Raw genomic sequence first — 6,000 nt, forward strand, 5'->3', positions numbered from 1 at the left:
TTCGAGGGTCATGTTGCAGGTAGTGCAGCAAGAAGGCACTCATGTGTGTTGCGCATCCAGGAGCACCAAGTCCCTGTTGTGTTGGTGGCGAGGTAACAATCATGCTTCCTTCCTCTGTCCTCTCCCCCCAACCTAGCACAACAGAAATGTGATCAAGGTCTCCCTCATCTGATGAGTCTTCCATCAGTTCGTCCTCCACTTCTTCCTGGGCTCCTGCACCTTCCTCACTAGTTTGGCTGCTACCATGCGCCCTGGTAAAACCATCTCCCCCACCCTCACATGCCTGCCGCCTTGGTGCTGCCGACCGTCTGGACCTTGCAGATGTTAGCCCTTCCGCATACAACTCCTCCTCCTCTACTTCCTCCACCTCCTCTTGTGCCACCACCTGACTCCGAATTCTGTTTAACATGTGCTCCAGCATGTAAATCACCGGAATAGTCATGCTGATAATGGCATCGTCAGCACTAAACATCTTCGTCGCCATTTCAAAACTGTGCAGAAGGGTGCATAGGTCCCTGATCTGAGACCACTCCTCCAGCGTGATTTGCCCCACCTCTGAATCTCGTTGGCCCAGGCTATACGTCAGAACGTATTGCACCAGGGCTTGTCGGTGCTGCCACAGTCGCTGCAACATGTGCAGAGTTGAATTCCACCGGGTAGGCACATCGCATTTTAGCCGGTGAAGTGGCAGGCCCAACGACTTCTGTAGAGATGTAAGTCGCTGAGCTGCGGGATGCGAACGGCGGAAGTGAGCACACAGCGACCATGCCCTCTGCAGAAGGCCATCTAGTCTGGGATAGTGGGCTAAAAATTGCTGGACAACCAGGTTCAACACGTGAGCCATACAAGGCACGTGTGTGACATTGCCCCGGCGAAGGGCCGCACCCAGGTTTGCAGCATTGTCGCACACGGCCTTCCCTGGTTTCAGGTCCAGTGGAGACAACCATTCATGAAATTGGTTCTCCAGAGCTGACCACAACTCCTCAGCTGTGTGACTCACATTTCCCAGACATTTCAATGTAAAAACCGCCTGATGACGTTGAGCCCTACTGCCAGCATAGTAAGGAGGTGTGCAGGATCCCTTCTGCGCAGTTAGAAAGCTTGTGGCATGACCAGACAGGCTTTGGGTGCAGGTGGAAGACCGAGAGGAGGTTGAGGAGGCAGAAGCAGTGGAGGAACTTTGACATAAAGAGGATTGACGCACAACTCGTGGGGACGGCAAGACTTGGACAGCAGCCCCTTGTCCTGCTGTCACCATAGTTACCCAGTGCCCAGTCAGCGACATGTAACGCCCCTGTCCATGCCTACTCGTCCAAGTGTCTGTGGTGAAATGCACCCTGTCACACACAGAGTTTCTCAAAGAAGCGGTGATGTTGTGTGCGACATGCTGGTGGAGCGCAGGCACACCTTTCTTTGAGAAGTAGTGCCGACTGGGCATCTGGTACTGGGGCACTGCGACGGACATAAGGTCTCGAAAATCCTCTGTGTCCACCAGGCGGAAAGGCAGCATTTCTGTAGCCAAGAGCTTGCAGATGGTGAAATTCAACCTCTTAGCTTTCTCATGGCTAGGAGGAAATGGTCTTTTACTTGTCCACATCTGAGGGACCGAGGGCTGGCTATTGTGCTTAGACGGGGTTGATAAGGGTGTCCCCGGCAAACTGCCGGTCTGTGAGGAAGATGCAGGCGGACATGTTAGGTTGCCTTGATCCAAAGGTGGTGCTATCGATGTCGGACAGCGCTCAACACCAGCTGGTGTTCCCACCTCCAAAGAAAATGATGACCTGCCAATCACGCTGGCTGTTGCGGGTAAAGAGGTGGCAGGTCTGCGCCCCAAAACAGGTGTGACTGCTGTCCCCCCAGTCACAGAGGATGAAGAGGCCGCGGATGCACAAGATATGGCAGACGGTGGTTGGCCCGGCCGGCTAGGCCGCATTGTAGCACACTGAGCTTCCCACTGCAACTTATGCTTCATGTCCATGTGCCGGTTCATGCATGAAGTACTCAAACTATGTATTTTTTGGCCTCTACTTAGCTTTTGCTGACAAATGTTACAGATAACACGAGTTGGGTCATCTTTATCGATCTGAAAAAATTCCCAGGCTATGCAAGGCTTAGCACCCATGCGACCTGAAGAGCCACCACGACTTGTGGTGAGAGGCAGAGTTGTGTTTGAGGATGCAGTTGTTGACGTGCTTCCAGTACTACGTCTCTGTCCAGGAAGGCGCAACCTGACCTCGTCGTCACTAGCATCTTCCTCCACCTCCTCTGCTGACCTCATCTCTTGGCTGACTGTGGGTTGACAGTAAGTGGGATCTCCAACCTCATCATCATCACCCTGTGCGTTATCACACCCGTCGTCCTCAGAGCCAACCTGTTCCTGCCCTGACAAAAAACTAAAGTTGTCGCTCCAATCAGGTATTTGAGTCTTATCATCGTCTTCCTCATTGTCTCCACCAACAGGAGTTACAGTTTGGGAATGAGGGTCTACATTATGGTCAGAATCTTCTGCGTCTGGTCCTGGATCCGACTCATAAAGATTCTGGGCATCAGTGCAGATCATTTCCTCGTCTGGATTCACAGAAGCGCTGGAGTCGACCTCTGATTCCCAGGCTATAGTATGAGTAAACAGCTCTGCAGACTCAACCATCTGTTCTACCTCATACTCAGACGGGCAGCTGGAGATTTGGGAGCTGTGAGGAAGCAAGTGCGATTGGGGTGACACCTTTGAGGACTGGAGTATTTGTGATGTTGAAGTTGATGTGGAGGAGAGCCCACTTAAAGGAGCACTTGATATCCGTTGAAGCACCTGCTGTTTTTGTGCCTCATCTGGAATTTGTAGCGATTGGCGTGGCCGTAAGAAAGGGATCTTATCACATTGTCCGCTAAAAGAAGTAGACATTTTAGTTTGGCTGGAAGATGGTCTTTCTGCTGCAGATGTTACTGTTGCTTTAACACCTACCCCACGGACACAACCTTTTTTCCCCCTCCCAACACGCCTATTCCCCTTTCCACCAGCAGCAGGCCTTTTTCCACTCATTTTGGTGGTTAACTAATTCACAACTCTGGAGTTGTTTGCACAAAAAAACAATGGATGGTAACCGAGCAGAGCTGAGTGGCCAAACTGTGGTATTAGGCCAAAACTATTGGCTGGGTTAGATGCAGAAAAAAATTATATTCAATTTGCAACCTGATGGAGGTCAGTATAGATGGACTAATACAACAAGTCCCACACACAGCTAGAAGCCCAATATTTTTTCAGAGGTAGATGCAGAAAAAAATATATTCAGTTTGCAACCTGATGGAGGTCAGTATAGATGGACTAATACAACAAGTCCCACACACAGCTAGAAGCCCAAATATTTTTTCAGAGGTACTGTAGATGCAGATAAAAATTATTTTTAATTTGCAACCTGATGGAGGTCAGTATAGATGGACTAATAGAGAAAGTCCGACACACTGCTAGAAGGCCAAATATTTTTTCAGAGCTAGATGCAGAAAAAAATTATATTCAGTTTGCAACCTGATGGAGGTCAGTATAGATGGATTAATAGAACAAGACCCACACACAGCTAGAAGCCCAATATTTTTTCAGAGGTAGATGCAGAAAAAAATATATTCAGTTTGCAACCTGATGGAGGTCAGTATAGATGGACTAATACAACAAGTCCCACACACAGCTAGAAGCCCAATATTTTTTCAGAGGTAGATGCAGAAAAAAATATATTCAGTTTGCAACCTGATGGAGGTCAGTATAGATGGACTAATACAACAAGTCCCACACACAGCTAGAAGCCCAATATGTTTTCAGAGGTAGATGCAGAAAAAAATATATTTAGTTTGCAACCTGATGGAGGTCAGTATAGATGGACTAATACAACAAGTCCCACACACAGCTAGAAGCCCAATATTTTTTCAGAGGTAGATGCAGAAAAAAAATATATTCAGTTTGCAACCTGATGGAGGTCAGTATAGATGGACTAATACAACAAGTCCCACACACAGCTAGAAGCCCAAATAATTTTTCAAAGGTACTGTAGATGCAGATAAAAATTATTTTTAATTTGCAACCTGATGGAGGTCAGTATAGATGGACTAATAGAGAAAGTCCGACACACTGCTAGAAGGCCAAATATTTTTTCAGAGCTAGATGCGGAAAAAAATTATATTCAGTTTGCAACCTGATGGAGGTCAGTATAGATGGACTAACAGAGAAAGTCCCACACACTGCTAGAAGGCCAAATATTTTTTCAGAGCTAGATGCATACAAAAAATTATTTTGAATTTGCAACCTGATGGAGGTCAGTATAGGTGGACTAATAGAACAAGTCCCACACACTGCTAGAAGGCCAAATATTTTTTCAGAGCTAGATGCAGAAAAAAATTATATTCAGTTTGCAACCTGATGGAGGTCTGTATAGATGGATTAATAGAACAAGACACACACACAGCTAGAAGCCCAATATTTTTTCAGAGGTAGATGCAGAAAAAAATATATTCAGTTTGCAACCTGATGGAGGTCAGTATAGATGGACTAATACAACAAGTCCCACACACAGCTAGAAGCCCAATATTTTTTCAGAGGTAGATGCAGAAAAAAATATATTCAGTTTGCAACCTGATGGAGGTCAGTATAGATGGACTAATACAACAAGTCCCACACACAGCTAGAAGCCCAAATATTTTTTCAGAGGTACTGTAGATGCAGATAAAAATTATTTTTAATTTGCAACCTGATGGAGGTCAGTATAGATGGACTAATAGAGAAAGTCCGACACACTGCTAGAAGGCCAAATATTTTTTCAGAGCTAGATGCAGAAAAAAATTATATTCAGTTTGCAACCTGATAGAGGTCAGTATAGATGGACTAACAGAGAAAGTCCCACACACTGCTAGAAGCCCAAATATTTTTTCAGAGCTAGATGCAGAAAAAAATTATATTCAGTTTGCAACCTGATGGAGGTCTGTATAGATGGATTAATAGAACAAGACCCACACACAGCTAGAAGCCCAATATTTTTTCAGAGGTAGATGCAGAAAAAAATATATTCAGTTTGCAACCTGATGGAGGTCAGTATAGATGGACTAATACAACAAGTCCCACACACAGCTAGAAGCCCAATATTTTTTCAGAGGTAGATGCAGAAAAAAATATATTCAGTTTCCAACCTGATGGAGGTCAGTATAGATGGACTAATAGAATGATGCTATGCCCAAAAGATTTTACTTCACTAGGTGCAGTAAAAAAATTGGTATTCTATACACAGGTGGTATATCTTGCAACACAGATAGGCTACTCCACTGACTAACACACTCTGCAATAGGCCAAAAAGGATTAGCTTTGCTAGATTCAGCCAAATGCTGTGAAAAAAACTTGCACAGCACTGGCACAGACCTGCCTGGCAAACACTGATAGGAACTGATGTAACCTAGTCCTGAAAAGGACTCCAATTACAATTAGTCTTTACTCCCACAATCTATCGATTTAAGAGCACAGACCTCCCTGATAAAAGTCGTAGGAAATGCTGTAACCTAGTCCTTAAAAGGACTGCAATCACAACTATTCCCTACTCCCAAGCTATCTGTATATTTGTGCGAAAATTGGCTTGAAATTAACAAGGTATAGCGCACACAGCAACAGCGGTGCCGTCTAACACGCAGCTGCAGCAGTGAGAAAATGGTGGCGACGGGGAAAATGGCTTGGTCTTATAGGGCAAGGACATGTGACATACACTGCCAATGACACATGCCCTTGCTTGTGTGAAAAAAAGCACTTCGCTCCGTGTGTGCGCTGCTGATAGGCTGACAGATTGCACCTCCCCACTACAAATGCGGGAAAGAGAAAAAAAAATGGAGATCTTCATTGTTCCTGCAGAGATCCATCCCCTGCCCCTCCCCCCACCCCGCTGTACACTCAAACTGCGTATTAACATTAATTTTCATCATTACTGAGAAAAAATCCAGTTATGATTTTGGTGCACGAACAGTTATCGAACATAACCT

This window comes from Phyllobates terribilis, unplaced genomic scaffold (genome assembly GCF_046119375.1).
Source record: "Phyllobates terribilis strain yellow unplaced genomic scaffold, ASM4611937v1 Scaffold_1__5_contigs__length_1240528914, whole genome shotgun sequence".
Classification (NCBI taxonomy): domain Eukaryota; kingdom Metazoa; phylum Chordata; class Amphibia; order Anura; family Dendrobatidae; genus Phyllobates; species Phyllobates terribilis.